This window comes from Peromyscus maniculatus, chromosome 6, assembly GCF_049852395.1.
Source record: "Peromyscus maniculatus bairdii isolate BWxNUB_F1_BW_parent chromosome 6, HU_Pman_BW_mat_3.1, whole genome shotgun sequence".
Taxonomy (NCBI): Eukaryota; Metazoa; Chordata; class Mammalia; order Rodentia; family Cricetidae; genus Peromyscus; species Peromyscus maniculatus.
The window spans coordinates 39,214,521-39,232,589 of record NC_134857.1 but is presented as its reverse complement, the minus strand read 5'-3'; the positions used below and the strand labels follow the sequence as shown (position 1 = coordinate 39,232,589).

Sequence of the window (18,069 nt, the reverse complement as noted above, 5' to 3'; positions counted from 1 at the left end):
TGTCACTTGTTGCTGCCTACCCCATGGAGCCCCATGTCCTTGCAGATTGACCCAACTGCCCCAGCCAAAGACTAATAAATAACTAAAGCTTCATGAAATCCCACTGTTCTGTCCAGTTTCCACTGAAGTCCTGCAATTCCTACACTGTGATTCTGGACTCACAGCTTCAACTCACCACTGTCTCCTGACTGCTAATTCATCATGACCTGATTTCTGTTCCTTCTAAAGTTCTGCCACTCAAGATGCCCCACTTTGCCCCCAGTACAGCTAATAATCTTTCCTGACCAGACTTAATTGTCTCTATTGTGTTCTTTTTCTCTGGGTGTTATCTGCTGGTTTTAGAATAATTGACAGTTCCCATTTTGGAAGGTAGAGTGATGAGCAGTCTGCAATCCAATTTACCATATAAAATCCCAGATTTGCTACAGTTATCATGAGAATGTAGCAATTTCCTAAGACTCTGTCTGCTTAGCTTCCTCATTTATACTTTGGAGTAAAATAGTGTCTGCTCCATACGATTACTAGAAGTATGAAGTAAGACAGTGCTTAAGAAAAGCTGAGCATAGCACCAGCCGTGGTAGACACAATACAACACCTGCTGTTACTTGGTGAGTGTTGACACTCTTCTGCACTTTGCATTCTGAGATTATGCATCCTCTGTGTTTGCCTGGTTTCTCTTAATTCTTTGCTTATCCTAGATTGGTGTGGAATAAGATAGTAAGATGTGGAGTTTGTCTTCAAGGAGCTTCAGCTTAAGGCCTTTTATCACTTCAATCTTTATTTCTTCTTCTTCTTCTTCTTCTTCTTCTTCTTCTTCTTCTTCTTCTTCTTCTTCTTCTTCTTCTTCTTCTTCTTCTTCTTCTCTTCTTCTTTTGAGACAGGGTTTCTCTGTGTAACTTTGTAACTTTGTGCCTTTCCTGGAACTCACTTTGGAGACCAGGCTGGCCTTGAACTCACAGACATCCACCTGGCTTTGCCTCCCAAGTGCTGGGATTAAAGGCATGTGCCACCCCCCCATCCCCCACCTCATCTTTATTCCTTAAGGACTCATGTTCTCCTTATAAATCCTGGGCTCTCTGTTTTTATTTTCTCCTTCCTTTGTGGTTAATAGGGAACTTTGACTCTCTTTTTAGTAAGTCTCAAACCCATACCTTTAAGGCTCCAGCTGTGACCCAGAGTACATGCCTCCCATTGATCATCAGCACTGAGTGCAGCTACTTAACTCCCAGTCTAAGAGGGAGAAGTTATCACTATGTCTTTATACTTTTGATGGGACTTAGAAACTTCTTTGGGGTGCAAAGCTGTGTGAGGATGATGAGTACAGAGGCCCAGCCTGGTACCAACATATATCTCCTCAAAATAATCTCATCAATCATGGACACAGGCTCCCTTATTTCTTCTCAGGACTTAGCATCCCATAGGTTAGTTAGGCCTCGGGAATTAAATGCCAGCTGTGACAAGACTAGCTTATATTCCTGAAACATCCATGGATGCAGGAGTTATTTTGTTTCTAAGAATCACCCCATTTTTATAGATGTATTTCCAAGTAATATCCATGACAGAATGCAACTTTTGGGAATTTAAGACCCAACTCTTATATTTGACTTTTTTTTCCAAACTGAAAGCATGGACTTATCTAGATTTGTAGAGGAAGATAGAAGGAAAAGGAGGGAAGGGAAGGAAGATGAGAGGCAGAAAGAGAGAGACTATCACTTACCTGAGTAAAAGCCATCCCCAGATATGGTAGCTCAGAGCCATGCTGATTTACTATTCCTCCTAAGTCTGAGTAGGCTGCAGTGTTCTGATCTAGACCATCTTGACCAGAGTTGGATGGCCAGGTTGGCCTCACTGATGATGATGTATGTTGGAAAAGTTGGAGAGTAAGATGAAGCTCCTTGGCAGGTTTCCTCCATTGACCCTCATGGTGGACAAGCTTGGAGGAAACCTTGTGACTGAAGTAGGATCACTACCACTCATTTCTCATCCCTCTATCATCAAACAAAGCAGATGTTTCAACACCTGTGCTCATATGGCCTGCATCATGCCATCAGAAAACCAGACTCTTGGTCAACATGCTCCACCCTCTCTCAGAAGGTCTCTGCCTTGACCCTTCTTCAGTGAACTCAGAAGGTGTTCATGTGTGATAGTCAGAATTGTCACTGCTATGGTCAAGTGCCTAATAGCACAACGTAAAAGGTTCTGTTTCAGAGGCCTCAGTGCTTCGTCCCTGACTCAGCTTCACCTGGGCCTGTGGTAAAGCTGAGATCATGGCACCAAGAACATGTGGCAGAAGCTGCTCACATAGTGGTGGACAGGAAACAGAGAGTGATGAAGGGGGTCCAAACAATATACACCAATTAAGAGCACACCCCAAATGACTCACTTGCTCTAGCTACACTTCCTGCTAAAGATTCTAGAACTTCCCAAAAGGCACCTCTGACATAAGAACTTGTGGGAAACATTTCACATTCAAGTCATAACACAGACTTTTTATGACCAAATGACCCTTAGATGTTTCAGAGAATCATTCCTGAAAATAGCCTACAGGTTGCAAGTGCCTCCTTTTTTTCAGTGGTGGACTAATAGCTACAGTGGGCTTTTCAGGCTCTGGGTCGAGACAGTATTGGTAATACAGGGGATCAGGTGGGATCTTTTACAGCTGGTCACCTGTTTTTTGTCAAAACATAATTTCATCTCTTCTATAAATTATATTTAATGGTAACCCTAGGAATTGTTCTTTCATTGGATTTTATTTCTTCCTTCTTATTTGATTTCCTTATTGGCTTAATGTATGTAGGTAACATTTTCTTCCAAGTCTCTAACTTTTCTACTTTGAAATAATGGTAAGAACAGATAAATAAACATTCACTGGTAATTTATTTATTTATTTATTGGTTTTTTGAGACAGGATTTCTCTGTGTAGCTTTGGAGCCTGTCCTGGAACTCACTCTGTAGCCCAGGCTGGCCTCGAACTCACTGAGATCCACCCGCCTCTGCCTCCCGGGTGCTGGGATTAAAGGTGTGTGCCACCACTGCCCAGCATTTAGTATGCACTGGGCAGCATGCAAAGACTTCTGCAGAATTATTTTCATTATTCCTCAGCATCCCCCATGGAGGCTGGATCATCCTATTCACTAGAGAAAGAACTGAGTTCCAGAGATCTGCCACAGCCACATAGGAAGTCAGTCCTAGGATGTGGGAGAAAAGAGAGGGAATCTTTGCTAGGCAGGCAAACAAAATGCAAAGCAACTTCTGCTTCCCACATTGTTCTAACTGCATGCACCTTTGTGTTCTCACCTCTTTTGGAGCCAAGTAGTCTCCATCAGAACCTGCAGAGGTGATTCACCATTCATCCAAATCACCCAAGACTCTCTACATGTCACATCTGAACTCATTTCTACTAATTCCCCAGTCTTGAGTGGAATAAGAAGAACTGAATAAAACTGCGTAACTATTTAATATCTCTAAAGAATGGCTTTGATTATCATATTTTAAAATGGGGTGTCAGGGACTGATATATTTCTGTGTGTGAGAACATTAATAAGCAGCTAAAATGGGATTTTATAATGGATGGGCCACCTGAACCCATATATTTCACTACCACACAGCATCACCACACAGTTGTAAATAGTGTGAATTCATCAGAAATAATGAATTGTCTATGAAAATATTGTAAGCTGAAATCCTAATGAGCTATTTAGGCTGAAAAGCCTAAAGATTGCTATTTCTATAGTGGAGGTATGCACAAATAATGTAATTGGTAATGTAGATATAATAGAAAACTGAGTTCAGCTGGATGTAGTGGTACAAGCCTATAACCCAGTGTTTCAGAAGTCAAAGCAAAAGGGTACAGAGTTCTGGACCAGTCACAGATGCAAAGCTAGATCAAGAGAGAACATAAAGCCAGAACTATGAGGGAACATTTCCTCTCTGCTACTTACTGCTGAGTTCTCCTGGCATATGTTGGCTAAAATCACTTTCTCATATCACAGGACAAAGAAACAAGTCTATTCCATTCCCAAGGGAATTCACTTCCACTGCCTTAATAACAATACAAAGTGACCTCTAGGTTTTCATGGAAATACCCTGAAAGTTAAGAGATATTTTTATTTGAGATGTGTCCAAGTTCATTTCTTTTTAAAAAAAGATTTCTCTTGTTTTGAACTGTCATATTTGGATCTGTTTCTACAGCAAGTGGGCCTATTCTGTCTCCTGCATACTGTCAGAGTATGATTTGGGATGGCAGCTGGATGGGTTGCAATGGCCCCGGGCAGCTTTCAATTGTTGGACATTGTCACATACCACAGTACTGTCTGTTGAGAAAGGAAATGCCACACCTTGACTTTCTCAGCCCCAGCCAAGCCTGGGAAGCAGCTTGCACCAGCCTGAGGAGCCACAAATTACCAGCTTTTCCCACTGGCTGTTGTTCATCCAGCCCTGGGTGAATCACTCGAGGCACAAAACCCATAAAGCCATTCTAGGGTCTTTCTCAATTTTCTGACTGAAGCTGGATAGCCCAGAATTGGTATCCCAGGGCCTCAATTAAATATAAAAAGCCAGCAATTTAATATAATACATCCACTCAGTCACCTGTGAGGTTTCCACTGACTCCCACAGCAACAGAGCCACAGGTGCCAGAGAGGGATGCTGTCTTCATACAGGGGCTGCTCTGATTAATGCCCTGTGTTATGGGAAAATGTTTTCTTTTTCTCACTGTTGAGTATGCAAAGATCAGGTGTGTGATAAATACCTATGATGCATAGGAGAAGATTTGAGTGGTGAAACAAACCAGGATTAGCAAAGGGAAGATAAATGGAATGGAGCATGATCAGGATTCCAGGCATTTGCTGCGTATCAGAACACTGGTGTTATCGTGGCAAACAGATTCCATTAAACACAGTGAGGAGTCAGCTCACATAAGCCATACTTATGTTAATAAGCCTTTCCAGAGCTTTTAACTGTACTTGCTACATTATGCTGGAGTTCATGTTTTCTGTAATACTATAATGACCCACCAGACAGACTGAGACACCTTGTGAAATGATTGGAAAATTAAATGCCTGTTAAGTTTTGTGTGTGTTTGGGGTTCTCAGATATCTTAGGAGGATGGAGGTGCTGGCAATGCTTTCTCCTCTATGCCTTAGAATAAAAACGGTGGATTGTACACTTAACCAAAGAATGTGAAGTCAATGCCATTCTAGGATCTTAGGGCTGATCTATGAAAGATGATGATTCAAATATCTCAGTAAGAATTAAAACCATAAAACTCTTGGAAGAAAACTAAAAGGGGACCTAAGTGGCATTATCGTTGTTGATAGTTACTTGTGTACCACAGCGACAGTAGAGGTAGCAAAAGAAAAACTGAAGGGGACTACATAAAAACACTGAAAACAACCATGCGTCAAATGACATTGTCACAAGGGTAAAACTGATTTGCAGAATAGAAGAAAATCTTATAACTGACAATGGGTTAACAACTAGAATATACAAAGAACTCCAAAAATGTGGCAAAGACAGAAGGAGTTTAAACATTGTGGTAATATTTCATTTGTGCTGAAATGTGATATTTTATTTGTATGTTAATAAATAAAGTTTGCCTGGAGATCAGAGGTCATAGCCAGCCATAAACAGAAATAAGGTGGTGTTAGCACATGCCTTTAATCTGATCACATGGCAGGCAGAGTCTCTGTGTGTTCAAGGACACAGCCAAGCATGGTGACACGAGCCTTTAATCCCAGTACCAGTCATAGAGACCTGGAGGTCTGTATAGACAGGCAGTGATGAGGAAGTGAGGTGGCTGGGCTTAGAGCCAATGAGAGGGCAGGACAGCAAGGCAATAAAGGCACAGGTTAGACAGGAAGAGGCTCCTTTGGGAAGCTATGGCGATGTGGTGAGCTAAGGTTAGTTGGCAGGTATTGCTCTGATCTCTGTGGCTTGCACCCCTGTATTTGGCTCTGTGTTTCTTATTTAATAAGACTATTTAGAAATTTGTCTACAATTGGCACCCAGTGTGGGGCCTGAACCCATGACCCTGAGATTAAGAGTCTCATGCTCTACCAACTAAGCTAGCCAGGCCTGAGGCCTGTAATCCCTGGCCTGTAAGTTTTTTAATGAATTCTTACCACATGGGCAAATAGAGGGCTTGTCATAGAGAGCATTAGATGTCAACTTGACACAAACCCAGAGTCATCTGTGAAGACAGATGCTCAGTAGAGAAATTGCCCAGATCAGACTGTCCCATGGCCATAGCTATGATGTCTACGGGGCATTTTCTTAGTTGATAATTGATATATGAGGGCCCAGTCCACGTGGGCAGTGCCACTCCTATTCTAGTAGGCCTGGGCTGCATAATAAAAGTAGCTGAGCAGGCCAGAGGGAGCAAGCCAGGAAGCAGCATTCTTCCATGGTTTCTGCTTCTGTTTCTGCTTTGAGCTCCGACTTCACTTAATGGTCTACTGTAACCTGTGAGGAGAAATAATCCATTCCTTCTCTAAATTGCTTTTGATCAGGGTGGTTTATCACAGCAACAGAAAGACTCAAGCAGAAATTCATCCCACAAAGCACAAATGGCAGATTAAGCACATGAAGAGATGTTCAGTGATATTAAGAAGAGCACTATATATCAAAACCACAATGTACCACTTTTCACCTACTGGGAAGGATATCACACAAACATATTTGCAGGTGCAAACTATGGAGAACAAGTATTGGCAAGGAGACAGAAAATCATAATCCTGGCACTGCTGGCGGTAATATAAAAATAATATGACCATTATGGAATCCAGAATAGCAGTTCTTCAATAATATACTGGAAAATTACCATACTGTCTCTGGATATAGAACTCAAAGAATGTAAAACTCATGTATATGTATGCCCATTATACAGGCACTTGATTTGAAGCAGTCAAAAGGTGGAAATGACCCTCGGACAGGTGAATGAGCAAACAGGTTGTAGTTATATGTACGCAGAACAGACTATGTGACTTTAAAAATGAAGGCTTTAAAAATGGAACAGGAATGAACACAAAAGAGAATCTCTTAAGTAGAAGCAGCAAATCACAGAAGGACAGATATTGTGCCCTACCACATCTGTGAGATATGTATAGCTGTCATGCTCACAGACGCAGAGACTGGAGGCCACAGGGGCCAGAAGATAGTGAAATGGAGAGTTGTTACCTGCCTGTGGAGTTTTAGTGTGGGAAGATGAAAAAGTCCTGGAGATAAATGGTAACGATGCTGTGCACAACAGTGCAAACATGATCCATACCACTGAGTTGTACACTTACAAATGGTTATGATTATTAAATCTTATCTTACATGGGTTTATCCACAACTTAAAGTTTTTTAAATATAAATGATAATAGCATGTGGAATAGATTCTGAAAAGACCACTTTAGGGGACTGGAAAGTTCAGTGTTTGAGAGTGCTCTGTGATTTGTTGGAGAGAATCTGGGTTTGATTCAAAGCACCCACGTGGTGGTTGACAGTTACCTGTACCCAGGGATTCTATGCCTTCTTCCAGCCTGTGTACGCGATGCATGTATGGGGGTGCACAGACAAGCAAGCATAACCCCCATGTATGTAAAACAAAAATAAATCTCTTTTCAAAGCCCACTTCAGCCTTAGTCACTGCTGTAGTTGGGAGCTGAAATATTCCCTCGGGGCCCTTGTGCTAGGGCTGGCTCCACAGCCCACCGTGTGGGAACTGGTGGGGCATTTAAGGGATGAGGCCTGGTAGAGGAAGTTAGGTCACTGGTGGGAGCGTCCTTAAAGGAGGCATTTGAATTCTGGCTTGTTCCACTCTCTTTTCCTTATGTCCTCCGGAAGTTGAATAGGCCCCCTCTCCTGCACTTCCTCTACAATCTGTCACCTCACCTAAACCTCCAAAATGATGCACCTGTCTATCTTGAACTAGAGTCTCCCAAATTGTGAACCAAAATAAGTTTTTCCTCTTTGAAAGCTGACTCCCTCAGACATTTTTTTCACGGTGCCAAGAAGCTGATAAACACGGTCGCATATGTGCTTTAGAACTATCATGTCAGACTTGAATTATGCCAAATAAACTATGTGATTAAAACTAGTTTTTTCAGAGATGTGGCCTGCTGAGAAATTCCATTCCTGTGAGGAAAGACAGGCCGAGTGAGCTTGTGGTCATATTATGAGTCTACTCTGCTCCATGTTCTTTGATACTTTCCAGTATGGTCCCCTTCATGTTTCACTATGACTGTCAAAACCAGGAGACTACATATCCTGTGACTGCGGCCTCCACAACAGATGACTGGAGCAAGTCCCTGACCCAGACTGAGTCAGTTAGAGGCCTGTGCCAATTAATCTGGAATTGTGAGAGGGACAACATGGAAAGGGGAGAAAACAAGGACAAAAGCAACCTCTGTGACACCGCCTGCTCTGGGATGTATCATCTCTAGTAGAAGCAGAAGGTAGTAGATCACTTCCTAGAGGACAGAAGAGGTAAAATTGCACAATGAAGAGCCACTTCCAAGATTATGATTCATCTTGCTCTTGACGTCACTTTCTTAATCTTGTTCACTCACTCACTGTGACACCAACAAGTGGCGACCGCCAGGTCTTGACCTGTGGAGAGAACCAGGTTGCAAGGAGTTGAAAGAGTTCTCAGACAATGATTCCAACAATCTACAAGGAACTAAATCCTTCAGAACCACCCCCCTTGAGTCAGTTTAGGAGCACACAAGAGTCTGCAGCCCTAGCCTAGTCAACACTTGGATTGCCAATGTGGATAGGTGAGATGTTGAAGAAGTGATGCTTAGAAACCCACACCTGGGTTCCCAATCCATCTTACATGTGACGTAATAGGAGCCTGTCACTTTAAGCCATCAAGTTTTGTGCAACTTGGTACACAGTAACTGATGACTAATATGGATGTACAGAGGTGGTGACACAAACCAAAATGTGTACGTGTGACAGCTAAGAATGGCCACTTTGCACCCTGGAGATGAAAGAGCAGAAAATGGGTCTTAGTGGAAAGAGACCAATCAAGGCTCAGTATGGGCAGTAGTCGAAAGCCTGAATGGGGACTGTGTGGGTTTCCCGCGGCTCACTGCTTCCCACATTACAGTCTTCACTGCAGTGTGGCTGATTTCACGCATTTCTGTTCTGTGAAATCCCAGATACTTGATAATAGCTCACCTGCTTTTACTTGATTCGCCTGGTTTAATTTGCAGACCTAACAATCAGAACGACTAAAGGCAACTAGCAATCAGAACTTAGGAGGAGGCATCAAGTTGAACAGCTACACTTTTGAAAGGCAATCCATGCTTGACAATGACTTTGACATTTAAAGAGGCTCTTGGCTCAAGAAGCACCCACATGTTCTGAGCCACTTGTCTTTGTCACAGGAAGCTAAACCAATGTCAAGAGCATCAGTTCTACCTACTGTTCAATCAATGACCAAACACAGCAATATCTATTCCACAGGTGCTGACTCAGAAATTTGTTCAGAACTTGATGTTCCCAGCTGAAAACCATCTGAAACGCTCAATGTTGCAGTTGACATGTAACAAATCGTCACCACCACCCCCTCTAAAAAAACATTGCCATGTTCTTGCTTATTATATGATGCAATGGAAAAAACGAACCCAGAGGAGGCATATTTTAATTCCGAAAAGCAGCCTAACTACATAAAAAGTACCATTCTCTCTTAATCCATTTAGACTTCTTTGCTGTCTTCTGTTTTAATGCCATGTCACGGCCTAATCACTCACCATTGTGACAAAATTCAAAGCAGTTTGCAGACTGCAAGCTTGGCAATAAAACAGGTTTAAAAGCAATAAACATCTCTGAAACAATTCATCAAGCCCCAAAAGGGTGCCAGAATGAGTTTGGGAATGATAAGTTTGAATTTTTTAAAACAAATTGTTCTTGGGTTTGGATTTAAACACCATGAATATATGTTCATAGTCAAGTTATAAGCCCTGAAAAATGACCTAGACCCCAGGAGCAAATACAAATGCCACTTAGTGGTTCTTCAATGCTGGTAGACATCCCCTTGGTCTTTTCATACACAAATCCTGTGTCATCAGGATTTTTGCCTTATCATTTATTTCTGCATTTAACATTCATCCATTCACTGTCAGAAATCCAGGTTTAGCGTGCCACAAAACTGTTTGTTGTTATTGCTCCCCTGCTTCCACTAGTCCCAGGGCCTCAAGCTGAGTGAAAATTGCCCTCCACTGAGACTCATAGACAATACTCCTTCCAAGGCCCAGGCAACCAAATGTGAGTAAAGTGATCATGCATCAGACAGTTAAAGAGAGGTGGGGACAGACTGCTGAGGTCACATTTTGGAGCCACATGATATTCTTCATGGGTTCGTGTTGTATGTTTATGTGTGTGTTTGTAGAAAGGGATGTGTGTGTGTGTGTGTGTGTGTGTGTGTGTATAGGTCAGATCTAGGGTATCATTCCTCAAGTAGCTTCTACCTCCCATCTTTTGTTTGAAGTAGGGTCTTTCATTGGTCTAGGACTTTGCCAAGTGGGCTATTGCATCTGCCCAGTAAACTAGAGGGATCCTCCTGTCTCCACCTCCCCTCTCATAACAGCTGAGATTACAAATGCACACCACCTCTTCCAGCTATTCACATAGGTTCTGTCCTCATGCTTGGAAGACACTTACTTTACCAAGTGAATCAGCTCTTCAGCCTTCTTTAGGTTTCTTTGGCGGCTGTGGTAGTTGTAGTGGTGGTAGAGGTAATAGTGGTATGTGTTAGAATCAAGCCTGCATCCTTGCTTATGGCAGGCAAATGATCTACCACTGAGATAGATCCCAGCCCCCACATTGTAATAGCATTCTTCCTGCACAGTGGCCATCTTGGTTTTGGTTCCCTAGTGTATCGACCATGCTGCACAACAGGAGTCTATGTTCCACTCCAGCTAACAACAGTATGCATCAGACCTAAAAAGCACCTTACTGCTGTGAATAATCCTTTTGTACACTGTAAAGATTTGTCACTTGAATTGGTTTAATAAAATGCTGATTGGCCAGTAGCCAGGCAGGAAGTACAGGTAGCGTGACCAAACTAAGGATGATGGGAAGGAGAAGGGTAGAGTCGGGAGCTGCCAGCAGATTCAGAGAGAACAGGAGATGAACATACCATGCTAATAAAGGTACTTCCACATGAGAGAGAATAAATGAGGAATATGTGTTAACTTAAAATGTAAGAGCAAGTTAATAATAAGTCTGAGCTATGGGTCAAACATTCATAATTCATGTTCAGCCTCTGAGTCAGTTATTTGGGACTGGGCAGTCGGGACAAGAAACATCCATCAACACCCTACCTCAATTTCCCCTTCTTTTCTTTTTTTTCAACATTGATTAGTTTCTAAATTGCTATTATCAATTCAACCTGAGAAGTCCTCAGCTGTGCACCTGTCAAACACATAGGACTCTGCTTGCCTCCTGGCTCAACCTTAAACTACCTTACTCTAAGGCTTGTGAAGACATAGCTGTGAATATTTATGTAGGAACAATTCCGGGAAGTGGGGTGATAGGACAGTGACTGGGCAGAGGAGGTAAAGAGCTGTGCTGAATATGGGCATCATCATCAAATGGCCTGGGGTCCCAAATGGAAAGGAGATGGGGGAAGAAGAAGGCAGTCAGCAAACAGAGGCAACTCCCTTTCCTTCCTGAGTGTGTCTGTCTCCACATCAGTCATCCAGAGACACCGCACTCCATCTTTCTGGCCTTTCAGCGTGAGCTTATCACCAGATATAACTCTTCCAGATATATATCATGTCTACTTCTAGAGAATCATGAGTAATACACACATTTTCTGTAAATTGTAGCTCTATGACTTGAGGAAGCTTAGCCACACTACAACTCTATTGCCTCCTTCTTTGGAGACATTTCCCTCTACGTTTTTAGCTGATCTTCTCTGGCATATTCTCTCTCTCTCTCTCTCTCTCTCTCTCTCTCTCTCTCTCTCTCTCTCTCTCTCTCTCTTTCTTGTTTCAACATTTAATTTTTCTTTATGTGTATGTGTCTGTATACCACATGTGTATGAATCTGGAGTCGCAGGAAACTGAAAGCCACCCACTCCATAGGAGTGCTGGGAACTTAACCCAAGTCTTCTGGAAAAGCAGCACGCACATTTCATCACTGAGCTTCTCTCCAGCCCCTTCTCTGTATAATTCTTGTCCCCACCCCCTTGTATTTTACATGAAATTCAGATTCACATCAAGCCTGCCACTACTCAAGAGTGTTCATTACAAGTCGAGATTTGATCAGCTTCATACGTCTAATTATCTTCATTACCGCTGGCTTCAGTACAGCTTTCTGCAGTACTAGGAACAAAAATAGCCTCCCTTTCCAAAAGTGCACTCCACACAAGCGGCAGCAGACATTGTCTAAAGGACCTTCCTTACAGGACCCGCTTTGTCCTGTGTGTGTTTCATGTCTCATTCCAGACCCTTAGTTGCTTAACACCGAGAGCTTTCACTTGTCTCCCTTCCGTCAGCGTGGGTGCATCCTCCTCCTGGGGCCTGCTAGGACCCTACTTCTTCCTTGCTGCAGTTGCTGTGGCTTCATAGTCTCAGGTGTGCACTAGTCCAGATGTGTAGCGGAGGAATGCAAGGGATAAACAGGCTGTGCAGGTGAGTTTTCATCAATGGGCTGTGGAAGCCACTTCAATCATCTGAAGAGACTGTTGAGAAACTGTAGTGCTGTATCTTTTTTCATGGAGGGCAACAAGCTCAGTGTTTGCTTGCTCTCCCTCTCTGCCTCACACCACTCCTTCCTCTTCCCTGGGATTCACTCCTTAAAATTATGTTAGCAAAAATAAAACATTGGTTTTGCCTTTTATGGAATAAGACTAAGACACACCCACAAACAAACATGTATATATGCATAGATGTACACAGAAAAAGACATCTATACACATATATGTACATCCATGAGTACACACACGTGTGCAGATATGCCCACATGCATCCATACGCATATACATACACACTTAGCTTTCAGAGAAATGAAACAACTTTTATGCAGTTGACTACAAGACAAGCAATGCAAAATAAAAGCCAAGAAAACAACAAAGAAAGTAAGACAATAATTAAAATCATTCTATCACTCAGAAGTTGTTATCATTCTTATTTTTTATGTCCCTGGGCACAAGGGCAAGACTTTTGCTTTCATAATACTTTGGACTTTAAAGAACATACTGCTGTGGGATGTTAATGTATGTCCTGTGGGAGCCCTTCTTGGGTTCCTTGTGGCGTTACCCAGCAGGTTTGCATAGAGGATGATTAGGACCATGGGCCTGAGTGCAGGTGTCTGAGATGGTCTGCACTTGGCTGTATTGGGGGATGGTCTGTATGTCAAGTTGCTTTCATTGGTCAATAAATAAAACCTGATTGGTCATGGCTAGGCAGGAAGTATAGGCGGGACTAACAGGGAGGAGAAATAAAAGAACAGGAAGGCAGAAGGAGATGCTGCCAGCCGCTGCCAGCCACTGCCAGGACAAGCAGCATGTGAAGATGCTGGTAAGCCACGAGCCGCGTGGCAAGGTATAGATTTGTAGAAATGCGTTACTTTAAGATATAGGAACAGTTAACAGGAGGCCTGCCACGGCCATACAGTTTGTAAGAAATATAAGTCTCTGTGTTTGCTTGGTGGGTCTGAGCGGCTGTGGGACTGGCGGGTGACAGAGATTTGTCCTGACTGTGGGCAAGGCAGGAAAACTCTAGCTACAACATGCATCATCTCACCTCATCCTGAGTTAGGAGTTAGGAAGACAGGCATTGTGGGGTGTGATATATTAAGGAGCCAGTGTCCACAATGCACACACCTAAGAACACAAGAATCAATGCTGGTATTTCAGTAGGATGGCTTAGGAAAGACAGGGATGTGTCTCCAGCAAAATATTACAAGCTTCTTGGAGCAGATCACACAGAGAGGGCTGTAGCTTTTTGTATGTGTCTGGCCCTGAGTAAGTTAACCCATTTGTAAGTTCTTTATAATTGCATTATTTAAACTTGTTTTTCACAATGTACTTTATGATGTTAGGATAGCAGGTAGCTTTTCCTCAAAGCCAACTTAAAAATTGCATAAGAAACAACATATACTGAGTTTATTGCCACAAACCCACAAGGATCCAAATGTTCGATTGATGAGGTCAGGAATCCAGGTATAATCCTAACTGGAGCCATCATGACTTGAATACCCGCTATTTCTTTGTGAGGCTACTAGAGAAGTCAACAATCAGTTACTTTGAAGAGCTTCATGTCTCAGTCCATTGTGTGAGAATTAGACTATAGCTCTCATGGGAGCAATAGCTCGTGTGGTGATTAAATCCTCAAACCAAAATTTCAATGTCTACTTAACCTCTTGTGTACTCAAATCCTGTTTCGAGGGTTTTTTGGTAAAAGGAAGGAGGAGAGGAGATAAGCTTCCCTGGGCCTTCTTGGCACAGTGACATCCTGAACTATCTGAAGAGGGCACTGTTACCTGAGCATTCTTTGGCTTTCCTTTCTTCAGCTCTTTCCCAGCCTTCCCTCTCAGAAGACATCCTGAAAAGAAAGCCACACATTTTTACCACTACCATCTACCACTCTATCAGGTCTTCTCCCTCCGTCTTGGAGTCTTAGGATAGATACTGTCTACCCAGCCCAGTCACACAACTGTGGGACCAGCCAGTCACATCATCGTCCAGCTGGAAGACCTATTCTAAAGGCTAGGTTAACACCAACTGTTAATACAAGAGAATCTGTTAACACACATCAACAAAGGAAACATTTCAGGCCCTGACACCTAAACAGACACAAACCTCTAACCCACAGCTCTTTAGACTCTGAGATGGGTCCCCATCTCATCTGAGATGGGTTGTGTAAATGAATAGGGGCAGATCATAAAAATTTGGCTAAAGAACAATTTTCAAGATAGGCAATGGCCAAAACTGAATTCAAACTCAGAAGTGTCATGGATCTGAGGTATCCCTGGAAACATTCATGAGTGCTGTATCACGTGACTTCACTGCAGCCTGGGTTCTGAACATAAAACATGCCCACTTCACATGGTACCAGTGGTGATATTATTCAACTGGAGTCAGTGCTACCTCCAAATACTTCAGTGCAGGTTTGAAACTATCATACATTAAGAATTGCCGTGTTTTTACTATATGTGCAAAGGTTTCTACTGTTTAATAAGCGTAATTGTTTAATTACAGAAAAACAGACCTCTGCTTTCCCACACCCCTTCCTCATCATGCAAATATCAAATTAGCATATTTTATTCAATTGTATTAAAATATTTTATCTAAAACTTCCTGTTTGGGTTACACAAAAAAATTGTTAAATGAAATTTGGGTTGAGATTAGGACAGAGTTTCTAGTAATTTCTGAAATGTTCCTAAATATATTTCAGCCATTCTATAAAAAACACATGAAAAGTGGTATTACGGGTGACTGACTCTGAGAAATGCTGAAGATGCTCTATGTCTTGCAGTATCAAATATTTAGCTAAGATTTAATTCTTTATAAGAAAATAAATAGGCAAGGTCTGGAGAGACGGCTCAGTGGTTAAAAGCACTTACTGTTTTTGCAAAAGACTCAGGTTCCAATCCTAGCATCCACATCAGGCAGTTCATAATGGCCTCTTACTCCAGCTCCAAGTGATTGTATGCCTTCTCCAGGTCTCCACAGTCACCAGCACATGTGACATCCACACAGACATGCATCACAGACAAAGATACAAATAAAGTTGAATACATGAGCACACCCATCTCATTTTGGTTTTGCCTGCTCGTGTAGCTGTGTATCCTGGGTCACATGAACATTTCTCAGGTGAAAGGAGTTCCAAGCAGAAGTAGCTCATGGCAGCCCACTCTACAGCCAGTCACATGAGGAAATACTGTTTGACAATGACCCTGAGACGGAGCTCTCAGAGCATCAAAAACCAGGCTCCACCAATGAGCTCCCTCTGTTCCATATTCCTTGTCAAATGTTGGCCATTTGCTTCTCCAGGATCCTTTTCTCTATATCAACCACCTGAAGGGATTCCTATTCTCTGTGGCTTCACTACTTCTCAAATTACAAAAGTGCTTTATTTAAAAAAAAATTGCTGGCAGCTGGAGAGATGGCTCAGAGAGCTGGGTGTTCTTCCAGAGGACCTAGGTTTGGTTCCCAGTACCCATATGGTAGCTCACAAGCATCAGTAACTTCAATTCTAGGCTTTCCAATGTCTTCTTATGGCCTCTGTAGGCACTGCAACAAGCGATACATAGATATACATGCTGGGCAAAGCACCTATATACATTAAATATAAATAATTTTTTTAAAAAAATTTCGGTTGATGTGTTTCTATTGCTTCTGTATCAGTAACAGAGCATCAGCTAGAAGAAAGAGAAGTCAGGGCAGGCCTGACTGGTACCTGTTGCCAATCATTGGAAATTGGCAACAATAAAAAGTATAGAAGGACAAAATATGGACATCTAAGTATAATATCTGTTATAGAAATATGAACTTAGTTATTTTCAAGATATTCAAGTGGTAAAAGATACTAGATTGATTTGCATTAAGTTAAAGAGAATAGCTCATTCTACCTTGAATAAGTCCCAGTGAACACTGGGAACCCCTATGTCCTGATGAATGCTCCTCTTCCTCTGCAACTCACTTTCCCCAATTCTAGGACCCAAAGCAATGTTCTGAGTAAAATGTCTTCAATAATTACCCATAAAAAAGCCATTGTTCTGAGGGCCATGCTGTCACCAGAGCCACGCTGATCTGAGTGGCCTGTGCTGCCTCCCCAAGCTTTGGGCAAGGGCCATGTCTAGGTCCATGGTCCTAATGCAGTTGGGGTCTGTGTTGATGTTTGTGGCCCCTGTTACCACAGGGTTCCATAGAAACCATGTGTGATGAAATCAGAGGGCCATGCTGAAGCCAGTCCTGCCCTTCTCTGTCCCTGCCCTTTGCTGGACACTGCAGCAAGAAATCTGGTCCTGACTCTCACAGGAGAGCTGTTCCCCCCTACTTGGGAGAGATGGCCCAGATGGCCCTACCTCTCACCATGGTGTGGGAGAACTGGTGACATGGGCATAGGAGAACTGGTCCCACCCCTCATTTAAGGGGGGGTAGCCCCAGTGGCTCAGACTGACCAGCTCAGCTACCCCCCAGATCCACATCCTGGGCCTTGGATTGGCCCACCCTAATATCTATCCCATCTTTGACCTGCTGGAGTGTGTGAAGGTCTGTGGAACAAGATCTCTGTGACTCAGGTGGCAGAGGGATATCCAAGAGGAGTCTTAATGAGGGTCCAGTGATGAACCCAGAGGCCTTGAACCAGACCAATGACTCGTTGCAATGAACATTTGCAAGGAAAGATGATTGGACAAAAGGATATACTGTGTGACATACTGAGGCTCCTAGTGCCACTAAGATGATAGAAGAGGCATTGGAGAGGCAGGACAGATGGAGGGATGAAGTAAAGAGGTTTATTGTTAGGTTGGTTTTTTTTTTTTTAATTTTCTTTTGAGGTTCAAGGGTGAAGAGCAGATATGGAGGGATTGGGAAATTAGTGGAATTGGGGTGCACGATGTGAAATTCTCAAATAAACAATAAAGAAATTATGTTATATGTTTTTAAAAGCCATTGTTGGTATCCAATGGTAAAAACAGTCTAATATAAATAGCCATTGATCTGCCCTTGGTGTCCTTCAGCTTAGTGATGGAAAGAAAGAGAAACAGGACTTATTCCTATGACCCTAGCCTGTCAGCCATGCAACCTGACCATCCGTTGACCAAAGCCAGTGGTTTATTAGAACACAGCAGGTTTATGACTCCCAGCACAGACCGGAGATAGAGAACATAGCCTGACACTCTCTGATCAGCCTTACAGTCCAACATCTCGGGAAACTACAGATTTCTTGCAGAAAGGCAAGGGCAAAACAGAGTAAGAAGCTGGATGGAGCAATGACCTTGCCCTGGGTCAGCAGCTTGAGATGGTCCTGACAACACCCTGGTGCCTGAGTGACAGGGCATGCATAGAAGTCTGGGGGCGGGGGCAGGGAAGACTGAGATGCTAGTGTAGTTAAACAGTGTCAGAGA

The 18,069-nt window shown here is 42.8% G+C and overlaps 1 long non-coding RNA gene across 1 annotated transcript; it reads right to left on the bottom strand.

Annotated features, from left to right (window-relative positions):
• Window positions 1–8,392: 8,392 nt before the first annotated feature.
• LOC121830439 (uncharacterized) lies at window positions 8,393–16,853 on the bottom strand. The gene is made up of 3 exons (XR_006073651.2): window positions 16,698–16,853; window positions 14,479–14,540; window positions 8,393–8,592 (listed from the first exon to the last, which is right to left on the bottom strand). It is a non-coding gene; the product is annotated as an uncharacterized LOC121830439 (long non-coding RNA).
• Window positions 16,854–18,069: the final 1,216 nt, after the last annotated feature.